The sequence below is a fragment of the Sitodiplosis mosellana genome, unplaced genomic scaffold (genome assembly GCF_009176505.1).
Source record: "Sitodiplosis mosellana isolate CC-2019 unplaced genomic scaffold, AAFC_SMos_1.0 Smas_scaffold_6150, whole genome shotgun sequence".
NCBI classification, from domain to species: Eukaryota; Metazoa; Arthropoda; class Insecta; order Diptera; family Cecidomyiidae; genus Sitodiplosis; species Sitodiplosis mosellana.
Window position 1 is genome coordinate 3,562,984 of NW_022601391.1, and position 18,596 is coordinate 3,581,579.

The 18,596-nt window shown below is 34.6% G+C and overlaps 1 protein-coding gene across 3 annotated transcripts in view; it reads left to right on the top strand.

The window, feature by feature from the left end:
• Positions 1-17,631: 17,631 nt before the first annotated feature.
• LOC129574187 (extracellular serine/threonine protein CG31145-like) overlaps positions 17,632-18,596 on the top strand; it is a 5,501-nt gene continuing 4,536 nt past the window's right edge. For 2 of the 3 annotated variants that reach the window (XM_055455780.1, XM_055455782.1), the window contains exon 1: positions 17,637-17,886. The gene's annotated coding sequence lies outside the window, so the exon portion shown is untranslated. Of the gene's footprint in view, positions 17,887-18,596 lie in introns of all 3 variants that reach the window. The other variant, XM_055455783.1, reaches the window with a different exon arrangement.

Consider the following 18,596-nt stretch of genomic DNA (forward strand, 5'->3'; position numbering starts at 1 on the left):
AAAGTGGTATGCAAATCGGATTTAAATTTCATGGGTTGATTTACGTTGACTTACAATTAATTACATTGTAGTTCTGCCTTTTATCATAAATTCGCACGAATGACTTCTGCAGTGGATAAAGTTGAGGTTCACTCCCCCTTCCCTAGAAAACATGTCCATCAAATACTTCACAAATATTCTTTCTCCATTTGCTGAAATTGTTGTGAAGAAACTTGGTTTCATCGTATATGCACATCGAAAGCTGGACTAAAATTTATTATTTTTCGTTGTTACTCTCGGAATATGTGCGTAAAATCTATTTTGACTTGGAAAAAAACTAAATTTCAGTCATTGGCATTGTATGCAAATAAACAATTTTAATATATATTTGAACTTTATATTTGTTCGTTTGCTTCTAGGTTTGCTTGTATTCTCCTTATTCGTCTATCCCTCGCCTATTTCATTTCCCCCGTCAATGTCTATGTGTTCTGTCGACGAGACGCTTTCAGAAACGAAGTTTAGTATTTGAATAGAATGCAGAATACTTTCTTTGCAACGGGTCTTTGTGTTGCATGACAAAAAGCAATGTCAAATCAAACTATGGTCGGAAAAGTTCTCATATTGGGTTATATTAAATATATTTAATATGCGAATTGCAAGCGGAAGAAAAATGTTAAGTGCTCTTGCAGATACATAGAACTCGAATACGATAGAATTGTGGATCGATGCAGAAAGTATGAGAGTCCCTCTCAACGTATTTGTAAATAGAAAATATGCTCTCCTCACATTCAAGGGCTATTTCGGGTTGTACTCTCATTCCGGCTTGTAGTCCCCAATAAAAACTACGTTCGTATACCCATCCATAATAGGCAGAAGAAGGAAAAAAAACATTTACAAATGCTTAAAGACTCATTTCATTGAAGAGTATAGCGGCATCAGAAAAGAAGGAAAATCACATAGAATATATGTTATCGCTATCTTCTTTTTTTAAAAAAAAGGATCCAACATCAACTGAGTGAATCAATTTTTTTCCGTTCGAAATAAAAATTATAGTTGGAATGGGCAAAAACCACGAACTCCATAACGATTGAATGTATATCAAGCGAAAAATTATACGCTGAAAAATGGTGAGTGGAATGCAACAAAGTCTGAGTTTGCCGATATTACCGCATGGAAGTGAAACGAACTTTTGAATCTATGTTTCAAGCATGAAGAAATATTTCAATTCCCCCTTTTCAATTAAACATCTGAAAACTTGGTGCTTCTAGAGTTAATTGCGCGAATATACGAGCTTAATGGGGAACACTGGTATCGAGAAAAACATTTTCCGGAACAAAAGTACTAAAAACTGCCCCATAGTGCCAAGGCCAAAGTGTTACATCTTCTAATGAAAAAACAAAATCTCACAAAATATTTCCGAACATTTTAACCCGTTTCGCTTGTATGTCATTCGACGCCCTTCAAAGACTGCTTCGTTCGGAAGAATGCCTTCCATCCTTGCCGTTTTATTTGGTAATAATTCACACATAACCGTAGCCCATGCGACACTTTGCTATCAAATTATGAATATATGCCGGAGAACTCCCCGTTTTTTAATGCAAACAAAGAAAAATGGTCGTTGTATAAAAATATTACCACATTAAAGTGCACAAATGGCGAAAAGATTGGTTGAACGTTGAAAAAGTGCTGCACTATTTCGCGTCTCACCCTCTTCAGTCTTCACTCTATCTCTTTCACACAATGTCCCCCTAGGAAAGCGACGAAGTAAATGTGCCGGTTGTGATTTCACAAACAACCACTAGCGAATGCACATCAAATCTCTAATCCTTCGATTTAGCCGATTGGATTTAATGGTTTACATTTTGCTAGACATTTCCTTTTGACACCATCCGCATTCATTTTAATATAAAATGTACAATTTATTCGTAGCTGGAGCTCGAAATGAAATGTAATTTAGTGCGTTTACATGTTCGACTAGCGTGAACATTGTTGGCGCTAGAATGAGTGAGATACAAATATAGAAAATGGCGTTGGTTTTGATGTACATGCGGAACGAATAGGAGTTATACGTTGTTTTGTACGCTTTATTACGATTATGATTATGATTAAATTATTATATTATTGTAAGGGTGGTGTCAGTGGTTTTTGACGCCTATGCGCTTAGAAGTTCATTTTCAGCAGAAACAAAAAATCTATATCATCTGCTCTCACACTGTTCGTTCCATCATTCTTTAAAATGATAAAAGTTTGTTACATTATTTGATTACAGATCATGTTCATCTGCAGTTTCAAATTTCTTTCCCCAATAACAACGCAACCAAAGAACACATCAAATATACTGTTTACCAAGTTGCTGTTCCATTTATTACGTAATTTCTTCTAATTTCATATCTATGCCCAATGCCTGTTTTTCTTTCGCATCGAATTTTCGTTGTTTGTTCAAAATTTTTTTTTTCTTCGTATACATGGCTGTGCTTTCTTGATTGCTTGCTTTCCGTTCAGCAGCATCAATTTCGTTTCTTTTTCTTTCGAATTCATGAATAAATGTTTACACCAAACTCATGTTATTTCTTTCCATCAATTTTCTGGTAGATATTTAAAAAAGAAAAGAATTTTTTTTCAATTAGGCGCATGTGTACATATTTACTTCTCTTCATTTATAAAACGAAAGAAAACAATGTAGCTTAGATCCGGTTTAGTGCTTGAATACTTTATCGTAACTGATTTTGCTTATGGATCCTAAAACGTGCTCAATGTGATATACGCCTCACTCTAAATGATGTTAATAAACACTAAAATTGCATTTACTATAAATGAGTATGAGAGTTCGTTCGCTTTCTGTGTGCATGAGTGTTTTTATCAGCGTATGCCATCACAAGTAAAATGATAGCATTATATTATACGCGCGTATTCTAAAATGGCAAAAGTTAAATTTTACGCAAACACACAAATCCACTATTACTCCAAACTTCGATGACATGGATAAAACGTCGTAAGATTTGGTATATTTACAATTAGGAAATGATACGTTTTGTCTGTGCGGAGCAGAAAACCGACAGAAAGTGAATATATATATATATATATGTATATCTGAAGGATGAAGTAGCGAATGAACCGAATCCATTTCGTTTTTATGGAGCGTAAAAGTATTATTATTATATGTGAAAATTTGATGAGTTTGATTGTCAGTGCGTGCCTGTGTGTATTTTGGCAGAGAGAGAATGAGCGCATTGTGTATTCTTTTGACATCGTCGATAGGGTGAAGATGATAAAAATGCAAATTTTGTTGTTGTATGCTGTTTTATAAAACGAAACAGTCGAATTGATTAAATCTACACTCAAAAGAATGAATGCTGGCAATAATTAGTTTAATTTGGATGGAAAAGAAAATCTCACCATTACGATTTAATGATAAAACTGTGACGAAGGAATGTCATACAATTCCCAAGCATGGGCCAAGAACACGATAAAGACATTAAACTGTTTATACATACACTGAAGAATACAAATCGATAGAGGACACCAAAAGTGGTATTTTCCTCTTTTTTTCGGGTGTGTGTGTAGTTTGTACAGTACATATATGCGAGATGACAACGCCTTTTATTCTATCAATTTTCCATTTTCGGGGTATGAAGTGCATATACGTTGTGGCAATAGCAATAAACTTACAACATAATACACTTTGAATAGATACTGTAACGGCGGGCACATTCGAAAAGAAAAAAAATGAAAGAAAAACCCCCAGAAAAAAGGAGACAGAGAAAAGGCATCAGCTACAAAATGGAATGGTTTAATCGAAATGTCGGATTGTTTGTATCCCCATTGACTTGGGCTTCAACAATAGCGTGTGTAAGTACGAATTTTCCCGTTTTTTTGCGCGCGCGAGCGAGTACTACTGTTGCTTCCTCTCCTCACGCTTACTGATAAAGGCAAAGCACCTTAATTTAGCTATATCATCAGTCGATAGTTGCGAGTGCTCGAGACTCCACGAAAAAAAAATTCACCTACTGTATTCGGTAATAACATAGATGAACGCGTTGTTCGCCAATAAGCCATAAGCTCTGCAACCATCCTGTTCTCTTGCCACATTTAGCATTGCATTTTTTTTGTTCGTTCACTAAATTGCAAACGCCGACGTCAAGTGCGCAAATCTTGCATTTCATATTGTTCAACATGGGGTGAATGTGGATAAAAAAAAGAAGAAAAAATCGATATATTTATATATGAGACTTTGATAGTATGTTCTAGTTTTTACCAAACGAAATATTTAATTTACGAGTATAGAAATGGGACACACAAAAAATCGTCTCTTGCAAAACCGATATTAATTTTTTTTTCTCTGAACAAATCATAGAAAAAAAATAATGTGCGGACAAAAATGGAATTTTTGTCATATCTCACTTTCAAGGGAATTTTTTCATCTCATTTTTTCTCGAACAATTGTTTTTATCGCTTTTAAGAATAAAAAATATAAAATGTCGCTTTTTGCGGAAATTTTTTCATCGTGTAATGTTTGGTGGAACGTTATTAGATATTTATATATTGCTTGATTTGAACGTACTCATTTTAGATGGTACCGAAAAAGAAGAACATAAACTTGAACATCTAATCACACTGGGAAAAAAACGTTGTATTAAATTTACTTCCGGGCAAAAATATTTGTAGTGAAAAACCGACCAGAACGGGTCTAATATGTTTTACAATCCAATGATATTGAACGACAGTTAGGTCAAGTGTGCAGCAGAGGCTCTGAAACCTGTCGTATTTGAGTAAAACCTGGTCGGCTGAGTCGAAAGAAAATGTTCGAAATGGTTTGCGAAAAAAATTAAGACTTATTGTATTTCGTTTTTGCACCCGCGAAGCACAGTTTCACTCTGAAACTTTACTCGTTCCCTTTTTGATATTAGGGTTTCATATATTGTTTTTTTCTCTCGTTGAAATCGCAATGCTCCACATTTCATCGAAACACTAGTGGACGCGGATGTGGAGAATGCTAATAAAATAAATTGTATACGTTGTCTAGCTGAACATTAGACAGAAAAAGAATATATTCTGAGATAGGGAGCGAGTAACAAACCAAAAGAGAAAGGAAAAAAAAACATGATTTAAGTAAGTGAAAGTTGATACTGGTGTCTCTTTTCAACATTCGGTTACACCGAAGCACTTTGCGAGTGTGAAATGAATTTGAGATGTCATTTTTCTCAACTTCAGCTGTGGTGTCGACGACAAGGGAACTGTATGGAATGTAATATATAAATTCACGGATATACCAACATTATGCGCGTGATTATAAAATTATTCTACGTTTGTAGCTATTTGTGACGATACTTTTTTCGCTTTCAGTTGCAGTTTCGACGAGAAAAAAGCAAATATTTATATCATTTTATATTTGAGAATAAAAAAGTGTCGACTCTTTTTTTTCAGCGCCAATTCAGCGGAGGGTGAAGATAGCAAAATTTCTGTGGCAGTTAGCATTATTTTCACACAAATTTGGTATTTCATAGCAGCAGAAAGGGGCCGCAAGTATTATGTGCCGATTCATAAATACACAAATCACGAAAAAAGCCGAACATTTCAAGTGGAAGCTAGCAAAGTAATAATGTTGTAAGCGTGTATAATAGAGCGCCAGCAAAATGGCAACGCTCGCATATTTAGTGAAACGCTCTATATCACCCTTTCATTCCATAAAAAAATTTTTACTCGAGTTTTTGTTGGCAATATCACGGTTGCCACATTCTTTGCTAGCGTTGCGATTTTTCAGATTCAACTCAAAGCCATTCTCGTTTAACACGTCATCAAGGATGAATAGTTGTGAGATTTTTTTTCAACATGAGTCAGATTCTTGAATTTCTTCAATATATATGCAAAAATATTACGTGTTATATGTGTCATCACATTTATATTTCAGTTTATGTTAGTCAATTCTATTTGAATTAGATTGCTAGAAATTGATGGAATCGGATTCGAATTGACGCCTCTATTTAATTTTCTTCCATTCTAGTTCCAAGTAGTCATGGCTGCTGGAATTGTGTTTGTATTTGTTAATTTAGAAGTGTTGGAATTGTTTATCAAAATCGATTATATCTACATGGAATCACAAACATGACACCCGTTCAACTAGACGTCCATCTACTATTGACCGTTCCGTATCAACATTGGTAAAAACAGTATATTTGTTACACACGCACTGAATGCCGTCGCCGTTCGTTCAATTGAATGAATGATTCAGAAAAAATGCAATAGAAATTGTGTAACAGAGATTGCCTGCTGTCATTCTGCGTAAATGAAAAGAAAAAAAAACCTAGTATCTCAACCAAATCAAACTGCATTACATTTATTATTATTGTATTGTTGTAAATACTGAATATCTATATCTAATAAACAACCTCTGACGAAGTAACGTCGTTTTGTGCAGAGTAATAATAATTATTACCATCTTTATATCCACTTCCTATTTGTTATAACTTATAAGTAGTCAAATATTTTTCTTTTTTATCTCTTTATCTCTCCTTCTCATCTGTCATATACACCATAAATTGTGTATTGACAATTGGTCGTAAAATAGAGAATCAATGGACTCATCAATTGTTAGCTATGGCTAATTTAAGGAGACCTAATCGTTGTACTAGCCCGACAAGAAATTTGCGAATAATCGCATTGCGGATAGTTGGCGAGTACCCTGCGAATACTCTGAAATGTCATGCGCAGCCAACTTCAGGTTGGAACTGTACTGTTGTTCGCAGCGCGAATAGTCGCAGGGTATTCAGCGATAACATTTTGCGGCAACTTTTATTGTGGATTCCTATTCGCATTGCGAGTATCCGCGGATATGCGACGGAATGTCGGCGTACACCTATTTTACCGCAAATTTCTCGTCGGGTAGTAAATGAAAAGGCTACTTTAACGCTTTTTCCATGTAAAGATGCGAGTTTTTAATGACTTTCTACCATTAAGAAAATAAAAAGAATTACATTGGTAGTCCCGAACTTTTCCGTACCGTTGGCGTGCGTTATCCGTAGGTACTTTTGGTTATTTTTTGTGAATTTTCTTGAAATAAAGGCAGTGAAAATACATTAATAAAAATAAAGTGAAAAATCGGTCACTTTAACTAAAACTTCGACAATTCTGTATGAGAGGTACCCGTAAACCGATCCTCATTGGCTTTAAACTTTTTGAGGTTTCATTTTTTGGAGAAAAAATAAGATTCTGAAAGTTTCATGTTGATCGCATTTGCGTCCTCAATTTTTGTCGAAATTTTCTTGGAAAAAATTGAGGGCCAAAAACCAAACTTCTGCACATGCGATCAACATGAAACTTTCAGAATCTTATTTTTTCTCCAAAAAATGAAACCTCAGAAATATTGACGCCAATCAAAATCGATTAACGGGTACCTCCCATACAAAATTGTCCAAAAATCGGTAATTTTAGTCAAAATTTCAAAAAATTTGTATGGGAGGTACCCGTAAATCGATTCCGATTGGTTTCAAACTTTCAGAATCTTATTCTTATCCCAAAGAATGAAATCCTAGAAAGTTTGAAGCCATTCGGAGTCGATTTACAGGTACCTCCCACACAAAAGTATCAATTTTTTGAGGTTTTTCTTAGGGAAAGTACCCCAGGATCAAATCGAAAATGGCTCATCTTCGAACTTAAACTAAGTTTTTCGAATACTTTTGGCGTTTCCTGATTTTGATTATCTCAATTATTTTTTGAGTTATCGTGTTAACACACACCAACGACGACGACGACGACGACGACAACGACAACGACGGCACACGAACGGAAAAGTGTCTCAAAAAGTGGTTTTCTGCGCGTTTCATGAGTTTTTATGATGATCTAAGCTAATTTTGCGAAAAAAGTTTTCGGGACCAATTCCTATACTTTTCCTTGACACGTTGTGTACGGAAAAGTAATATGTATCAAACATAGGGGACTTTGCTGCAGGTTGGCTACCACTTTATAATTTGGTCATAACTTTGTCTGGAGTTAACATTTACAAAAGTGTATGGTACCGTTGGATAGATAATGTCCAGAGCTATAATTTTGGCAAAGAAACATCCGCGATTGCTTTTCAAAAACAAAATTTATGGTCAACTTTCTGAAGGTGCTGAAAATGGCGAAAAAATTTTTTTTGCTGCAGGTTGAGAATTTTCAAAAATGGCATAATACGTGCAAATAAATGATATAAATGCGATATATTTTCAATGTTATGAGGATTTTATTGTTATATAATGCATTAACAATAAATTTGAATGTCAAAAGATACTCTTAGTAAGTACCAAAATCGATCTTCCTTCTTCGAGTCGGTATGTTCGTTTTCGAAATAAAACTTAATAAATATCCAGAAAAAAAAACGCTAAAATGACTTATATGCACTTCAACGATGATTCAGTGATGATTTACAAACGAAATCAATACTTAAATCATTTTTATGCATAATTTGCTAAAATTCACCTATTCTCAACCTGCAGCAAAATCACTTTCTCAACCTGCAGTTTTATAGACATTTTCTCCGAGACTCATAATTTTTTTTTCAACACCACAAAATGCACATAATTCATATTGAATCATAAAGAGAAATGAAAATACTATAAAATACCGCTTACCCGACTCCTTTTTTTATCCTAAATGTCAATTTATAACGCTTGGCAAAAACGAGATAAAAAATTTTCGCACAAAAAATCACAGTCGAATTGGAAGTGTATCAAAACAAATGCCAGTTCTGTCGAAAGAAGTCTCAAAAGTGATCATGCATTAAACTAAGACTTTGACAGCTATTGCGATGGCGGTATCATCACGTATAGTGAAAAAAAGTGACGTTTCTCAACCTGCAGCAATTCTCAACCTGCAGCAACGCCCCCTACATAAATAAAAAATAAATAAACGAATCGAAGTTGATTTGACATCAAGCAAAGAAATACCATTCATTATTATATACAGGTCAATAATTATCATTTGGGTTTATTACATGGAAAAATATGCAGTACCTTTCATTTTCCAAATATCCTCAGCTTATCGATACTTGGTGCGTTTACTTTTACGACAGCCGATTTGTCAAATCCCAATTGAAACGCCAGAACAATGATGAAAAACCGCAACTTTATCTGCTTCATCTCTAAAGGTGATATTGATACAGTGAAAATAATACATATCTCCTTATATAGACACTGGACAGAGAAAATTGACGCACGCTCATTTTTTTAGCTTGGCATCAATTTTATTCAAATGACGTATAAATATTTTGATCATTCTCTTTTGAAAGCAAAACATTTCCAAAACTATGCGAGTACAGCTAAAAGTAGCATGAACTTTGCCCAATGGCTAGCATGGCTACTCAAGAATATACGCAGACCGTGCCTGATATTATCCACTCTCCTTTTTTCCGTTTCGTTTTTGGATTCGTTTCAAGATCCTTTTAACCTTTGTACACGTAAAAATTGGACATAAGAGGGAGTGAGTGAGATAGCGTTTACCAGATTCAGTGAAATAGGCGCTTTGAAGCTGGTCAAATGATCCAATTGGAAGTCATCCATTTTTTTGTATACGCAATTTGAATTGATAGACGCATTTTTTCTGCTAAATTCCGCTCGAAAATTTTTCGGACCACTTTGGATCCAAATATTTCATTGCATTATTCCTCTCACATTCCTATTCGCCTCTGATATATAGACACTCAATTCGAACGTACGTAGAGTGAAACTCATTCCATTCAACCGCATCGTCCATAATTGCTATGATTAAATAAATCTCGAACGTTTAAAATATAACAAAAACGAATAGTGAACTTAACTTAATATGTGCAGGAATATCATCATTGTGCATTGGGCTGTCGGGGACTGAACGATGCTCTTGTGTCGAATGCAAAAATGAATAAATATCGAACGTCTTTTTTCATCATATATAATCACATTGAACACGCAAACCAAAATTGATGCAAAACGAGATGCGCATTTTCTAATGGTACTCATATTTTTCTTTTTCAAGATCAAGTTGCGTGAGTGGTCAATTTCGAGGAACGAAACTCCAAGAATATGTTAGTATATAATTTCCTAAATATGTTTAAAACAACTCTTTGAGGCCCGTTACATGGAATGATACTTGTGCACTGTGCACTGTGCAGCCATGTGCCGAAAAGAAACATCGTTCCGAGTGTTTCGAGCAATGTGTAAAAGTTATAATATGTGCATTCACTTCTTATCGACACACGGCTGCATAAATATCAATCCTTGTGACGGGCCATAGAGAGAGAATGCATCTAAGATGGTCCGCACATTGATATTAATTGTATGATTATTAAAGCGTTGTTCCATTTATCACTTTCGAATTTAGTTAACAATATGAGCGGTTCTGGTGCTCCAAAATGTTCAATGAACATACCGAATTTTGAGGTATGTCTAACGCTTGAAACAATTTTCAATAATAGATGACATCTTATATTTAATTTCAAAACTTTTGGAAAGCGAATTTCGTATACATTTGCACGATTGGCGGTTCATAAACATACATACCCATATGGAATACCACATGGTCCAGAACAAACGTTCTTTTTTAATTTGAATCACTTAATTTGCAATTTTAAAATTATCATAAATTATCTTTTCACTATCATTATGAAACATTAAATTCGTTTATATAGATGGGATTTTGATTACCAATCCCAAACATTCTGGTTTTATGATTGCTGCAAATAAGGTGTTTATCTGGCATATTGGACATATTGTCGGTTTTATTTTCTCTCGCTCTCTTTCTCTCTCTCTCTCTTTCTCCTTGGATTCCTCATGTAACGCTCTTTTCATCTTTGGACTACCTCTTCTTTTCTTTTATGCGCACACCTAACCTAAGATGCATTCGTAAGTTGAAGGATCTGCATACTATAAGAAGGAATTCTGTTTGCGTAATTTCAAACAGAGCATAGGTAAATAACGGATAAGTTGAATGAAATAAATTTATCACTTAGCAATAGTCAAATATTAACGGTCGGAACTCGTTTTGGAATCGTTCACCCAAAAACTCCTGTCACTTTTTCATCTCAAAATTTCCAATTACGGTGGTGCTCACGGGAATTCCTAGGTTTTACTTTAAAAATTCGGATTTTGGTGCAGCCATCAGAATGATTCGAACGGATTACATAAAAATGAATTGTTGAAATATTATAATAATTCAGATTCATTCCCAATCGACAATTGGATCAAAATATGGCCATATCCATAGCTAACAATTAGTTCTTCTTTACGTATGTCGGTATCAAATTATATATAATTTTTTAAATGGGGAATTTATCAAGAACTGGATTTCTAAGAAGTTCGTTTGAGATGAATCGACTTTGAAAATTACACATGAATGTTTTTATACTCCTAAAATAAACATATTAAAAGGTTGAGCTCACGCAAGCTCTTCTACATTCCATATAAACCGAATACAGTTTCGAAAGGGAGCCGACAACGCAAAAAAAGAAGATCGAATTATATTTGAAAATGAAAGTTGGATTTTCGAGTGAAATGAATGACCCGCACCATAGCAATCAGCCAATTTCATCTAATTACATTTTCATTGGTTGATAGATGTTTCGTAGTTCGCTACATTCAATTTGATGACGTTAATTACAATGTGTAAATGTTTTTGGATAATGCCATATGTTGCACGCAATTTTGGAAATTCTATTTACATTCAGGGAATGTCAGAGGCCAATTCAAATAGGTATTGTCATTGATTTTTCAAAAGAATCAAACTGACCATTTGGTTGTGATGCTCGGCTAGTTGGGAGATTAATTTTCCGAAAAACAATATAATGGTTTACCATTTTCATTCGAGATGTTCTTATGGGCAAAATTGTGTCTCTTTTGAAGATTTCATCTGTTGAATGATTGAAATTTCCATCAGATCGTCTTTGAATTTATTATAGATTTAATTCCGATAGACATATGAATCTCAACCCTAAATTTGGGCTATAGAAAGACTTGTTGATGATTTAAAAGTCATTCTTTCCCCCTGAAGAGTTTCGGCAGGACAAATGTTTAGGTTGGATAGTAATGTAGGGCGAGTGTATGTCATTAATTTTCTTTGAAATATTTCATCACAATATGTAATTGGTGTACAAACAATCAGCACTTAGCGCTCTTCATGCTGGCTCATAATGAATTCAAATTATTTGCACCAGCAACCACGAAAGCTGCAGTCGGAGCGCATGCAAAATGTATATAGCATTGCGACGAATATTTGATAGAATGAGCAGCATCAGCAGCAGCAGCGGCGGCGGCAATAATTTGCATACAGTATATGGCCTGAAAATCTGTGTAAATAAAGGACGAAACGAGCAAATGAGTGGAGTTGCTCTTTCATTCTCTGATTCTCTATGAATTCCGAGTACTCGGACCATTTACTGGATTTCCAACAATTTATGATTTGCCTTTTTTTCCACTTGCTTTCTTCGTGCGCAGCATTCGTTCAGTGTTTGTTCATATAATTCGGCGTTGGACGCTATTTATAAAAAGTAGTCAAATATTGTGCTATTATTCACCCTTTAAAATCACATTTTGAATTACGTATGCTCTGCACCAATCGACGCCCATCCCAACATTGTCAGAGTAGACGATAATCTTATTCGAATATGTGTTGAGTGGATTTTCGACTAAGAATACCGCGATTTATATATTCGCACTGTTCGTGTGAATGTTTATGCCACGCGTTTCATAGTCGTGTGCTTCTCTCAGTTCACATCTTTTTCTCGTGCACCTATCTCCATTTCCATTCTGATTAAGGGTTACAAATAAAGTAGCGCAAGTTCGAAAATTCATTACGCTTGCTCATACATACAATCCTTCGTTCCTCCACGATGAAATATCGATTTTACTTTTGGTTGCTACTGTGGCCAATTATGATAGATTTATTCCGCTATTGATGGAAGTGTGCTCTCAACTGTAATCAATGTACAGCATAGGCTAATTTTTTTCCTCATCCTTTGATGAAGAAGTGGCTCTTTGCATTTCTCCACCAAATCGAACCAGAGTCTGCTTCTTATTACATAATATAATCAAAGTTTTCTTCGATTAAATATAGACATAGCAGCTATTTGTGCTTGAAAAACAGAACGGTTTGGGCTAGCTCCAGTTAACTCCAATATTTAGAGGATAGTATACAAACTTTCGGGGGGGGGGGGGTAATAAACAAGCTAAATGAAGGCGGCCGGGTGAGAGATTTTTCCAATTAGTTTAATTTATGCAAAGTTAGCGGAACACAATATGTGCAAATTTCAAATGAAGATTTTTTTCCTCTTCATCTGCTGCTCGCCCGGAAACTTCTCTTTTTTTTGCAGACGACCATGAGCATACTAGACACTCTGCCAGAGTACACTATCTGCTGTAACTTCAACTATAACAGCCGGGAGATTGTAACGTGAATGGTTTAATTTTTTTTTCGCGTTTAGTCTGATTTTTTTTCTCTTCAATGTTATTAACCCTCTGTGGTTTCTGCTCCGTTTTTTTTCTCTTCCGTTAAACAATCTGTTTCAGTTCTTCTTGTCATCATTTTCCATTTCTTTCGACCGAACCGACTCTTTTATCTACTTTTTTACACTGTTTTGCTCTACTAATTTATTTAATGTGTGTTTGCGAACATTTGTTTTGCATGCCTTTAATCCTTTTGTTTTATTTTTTGTGCACAATTCTGTTTTCCATGCGATGTTATTTTCCACAAAAAATTTCGGTCTCTCTTCTTTTCTCCTGTATTCGGAATTCCTCTTCCCGATTGCTGCATACTTGAAAAACCATTGCATAACCAAGTTAGGGTCATCATTGTTTGGAGACACATGTACAGTAACATGCCTCTTTGGGTTTGAAGCGTTGTTCCTGCGAATGACGGCAATATTGTCGGTTACAGAGCCGAATCACTATACTCTATACTTCCAATTCATTTGCTTGCGAATATAGCATCAATGTTTCTAAATTCAGTGTATTTTCGCCATGAGTATTAGCAAAAATCCTTCAATTCGTATTTGATCAAAAAGAGAATCATCACTACAAAATTGCATTACGCTTTCATCTTAAGTTAGGAATCCTAACTAGTTCGGTTTCTCTTGATACAATCATGATATCTTCCCAACAATCAACAAAATAATCGAAGAAAATCCGCATTCCGAATACCAACTAAGATTCAATTTGTCTCCTTTTTTCATGTAAAAAGTTGGCTAAAGACACTTTGTTCTCAACAACGGTTTTGGTCAAAACTTCTATGTGACCAATCCATTGGAACAAAATGCCCAAATAACGGCATTGATACGATTTTACCACAAAAAAGTTTTACCAAAAGTTCTCTCTTAAAACTTTTGATCTATGAAAAAATGCAATCGATATTATTGAGTATGAAAATAGGCTTACTGTCAAAGTTTCAGCAATCCTAGTACAGTGAAACCTCACAAATGAGAATCATTCACAAATTAGAAGCGATGTTTCGAAGATTAATGAAATTGTATTCCACACAAAACGGGTGCGGAAATTAGAAGTGAAGTTGGAAAACAAACTACTTCTAATTTGCGACGATCCACTACCTTCAATTTCACTGGCTTTCATTTGTGTTGGACATTATGTATTTACCAGTTTTCGAATACTTCGTTCTGAGCATGATAAATTGATAAATGACATTATATCATATTGCTTTCAGAGACATGCATCGCTGCTTTAATGTTTAATACATAACAGCAATGCATGAACTGGCGATTATCTTATAATAATATTGCAGATTTTCTATTCCATGAAGAAAGAGAGAGAGAGCGAGAGAGAGAGCTCATTTAATATGCAATTTTAAAATTTGATTTGTAACGCTGGCCGACGTAAATGATTGACAATATGTGACGTGCAGTCGAGCGTTAAATAGCAAACAGAAATACAGAACAGAAACAAATGGTGTAACGTGACATTCGAAATTGATATGGTATATGGTATACACCAAATCTTGTTTTATATAAGCGCAAACACGCTGAATGGCGTGCTATGTGGTGGATATCCGAAGTATTTTAGAGTAATTTATTTTTCATTTTTCAACCGTATTATTTCATGAAAGTGGGAAAAACAGGATAAATTTCAATTACATATGGTTTGATAGAGAAAAAAAATGATCTACTGAATTTATGGAATGAAAAAAAGTAGCACTTGAGAAGAAACTTATAGCAAAGCAGTTTAGACTTTAAGATTCGCTTAACTCTACTTCTTTCACATTTGAATGAAATACATATAGTGATTGAGCGAATAAATAGATAGAGAATATGTGTATACAAATTCGTTTCGGCATATTAGTATCGTTAGTGAGCATAAGAATGCGAATCAAACTTAATATTAACATTAGTTTGTATTGGGCTCATATGCCTGCGCAGTGCGCACTCATAGAATATATTATTATTTAATATTACAACTGACAAAACTGACATGCTCTGGCTGATGGAATAAGACTATTTCTATGAATGAGAACTGTGCTGTTGAACTAAATAACTGGTATTATCAAGGAATATTCTGAGATTATGTTGAAAACGGGTTGCTCCATATATTGTGTAAAATAAACCCATGCACCCACCATGTATGTACGGTTCGATATTTATATATGTGCAAGCAAGCACGAACAAAACTCGCACCCCATTTGCTCTAGAAACTTTGGGGTCTATTAGGTTATGCAGTTGCGATGTGTTTCGATCATTTGTCCATTATTTCTATTCTTTGTTGGTGGTTTGGTTGGTTGGTTGGTTTGCAAACTGTTCTGCATAACGAAAGTTTGTCGTTTGTTTGCACACATTTGACAGTTTAATTTTTATAATTGCATTTAATTTTGTTCAATTCAAGTCTCCGTTCTCTCACATCCGTTCCAAACTTAACGCAACAATATTCAGAGGATTTGATGATTGGAACATTTTTTGTGCGACCTCAAATTGTTTTTTTTCTCGATACAACCTGAAATGAATATATATCGACTGTTATTTTGTCTGCAAAGTGACATTTACATTCAACTGAAACCACAAAATCCACAATCAAAAAATGATCAAAAACAATTTGTTTTATTTTTTTCGTTTCTCAATATTGAACCGAGTGAACTCACATCGATATATTGGTTTTTAAAATCTCTTTGTATTCAAAACGAAAAGACATGTGGTGAGCACAAAATCTCCCACAAATATGGTACATGTCCAATTTTCGGTAACTTTTGTATCTTTTCTTCTATACTGCATTGCTGTTTTCGGTCTAGGAAGTAATTTGGCTTTTGAAATCTTTTCCATCCTCTTTTCTCCCATGAATTTTGTGGTTACTGATTCAATTATACTTTCAATAGCAAGCAAATGCCAAGCGTACAATTTGGTTCGAAAGAATTTTCAAAAAACGCATATTATTATTGTAACATATGTGGTACAAAAATCTACAGCACTATCCAATTGCTTTACCTTTTTGGCCTGATTTTGTATTATAGATTTGTCGTAAAAATATTAACGAATTGAATATCGTTTCATTCATATGCTATCACAATAAGAACGCGGCTATCATTTCGAATGAGACAAAAACATGCAAAATAATCCGAATCATTGTAATCAAATAGTCTCAGGATAATTTTCATAATCTCTCTATAGGAAGAGGATCGTTCTCATTGGCGGGATGAAATTCCGTAATCTTCTTATCTTGATACCTAACTGAAAGTATTTATGTATAATTATTCATTTTTCCTGAAATGAATTTTTGGGATATAATCTTTGGAAAGCATCATTTTCATATGCTTTTACTTTAATACTCAAAATTAATCATCAAGCTGTTGACCATAAGCCAATTTTAATATTGTTAGTAAATGGATTACTAGCATTAATGCGAATGAGTTATGAAGCAAAAATCAACAGTGACATGAGTCACCTGTAAGCTGATCTCAAACGAAATTGTGAATACGAACTGGGTTACCCTTTGATTTATTATTATCAATGCATAAATCAAATACACAGAAACATAAGTCATCGTAATGATTACATATGCGTACGAGCAAGATAAGGCAAACTCACATACTAGCTACACAAAACTAAAAAAATGATTTATTTATTGTCTTTTTTTTCGTTTGGCTTGAAAAGTATAATCAAACTTCGACAGAAATACAAAATTACATATGCTTTCAGATCAATTGTTGTTTAAATTATAATAGACATTTGTGAGATCGTAGCTTAGAAAAGAGACAAAACAGAAGTACAGCTAATTAACTCGTAGAATCGAGTGTAATACGCAAATGAATACTTCATATGTTTCTGTAATTCTGTCCATAATCTACTTTACGTGTACTCGTGACTCAAATTCTCATCACTGTGACCATTCGAATACGACTTCGTATCATCAGATAGACGTATATACAGCTGATAACCGATCCCATTCGGTTTGAATGTATTCCGTTAACAAATTTGAATCACAAATCCATGTAAAATCAGTATTAGTAGAAAATGCAAAAATGTAAGTAGTCTAATACACTAATGCACTGTACAATGTAGGGAAGAGAGGGGCTATTCGGATCAGGGGGCAAACCGGATCACTCTACATATCTCCAAAACGGTACAGACACCATGACACGTAGAACTGCCATTAAATGTGTGTTGTTGTGAGCCGCATATTTGGCGACCTACATGATTATACATTCAGTGGACTGTGTGCAGCAAATCGGCGAAGTTGTGTTTTGAACTCATTTGCCGAAATATTTCGTCGTCACAAAATTTCGAATTTGGTGTTGTCTTTGTATTAGCATCAAAACTATAGTGTAAAAGTGTCAATAAAACTGTTGAAATATCAGAAAATGAACTCGAATTCTTGGAAATACTGTTTTGGTGTGCATTCTTATAAAGGTCGTCCAAACATAGGCCCATATCTCACTACCAGGACATCCAACACAAAAAGTTTATTTATGTTAAAGGTAGCTTAAGAGAATAGCTTTCCAACCATATATAAATTGTGGCAATTCGTGGTCATTTTCAAGACGATATGGCTGATTTTCAAAAAGTGATCCGAATAGCCTCCCACTCCCCTACTAAAATAAGGTCCTCGTTTTTGAAAATCGATTCTATCTAGTGTAAAATAGTCAAAATCGCTCGATGGGGGTCTCCGATTTTCAAACGAAGGTCCTGCATCTAAGCGTCTGACCAGAGCGGTGAAACCGAACTGTCATCATCAATTACAACGGGGCTGTCAGAATAAAGTACAAATTAAATACACGCCATTATACAGTCTTAAGTGCACCTTCGTAGAACGACTTGTTGAATTTGAACGACTATTTTTGAAAAAGACAACGTATTTTCGTGAACGTATATTATTCATGGAGTGAATAAAAAAGATAAAATCAAGTGGAAAATAAATATGTGTGTAAAAATATTTTGTTTCTTTCTTTTCTATTTAAATGCAATGAATGATTTGGATGACACATCCACATTATCAAATTCAGAAAAATATTTCCAACATGGACAAATTTATCTAAGTTTTCTTTAGATTTGCTGATTTCAAATGATTTTTAAAATCAATTAATTCAATTTTATGATCCATCTCATTATTTACGTTCGCTTCCTACAAAGTGAGCTTAAATGTGTTTCAGGAGCCATGGGAATAAAGTGGCTCCTTAAACACACAATG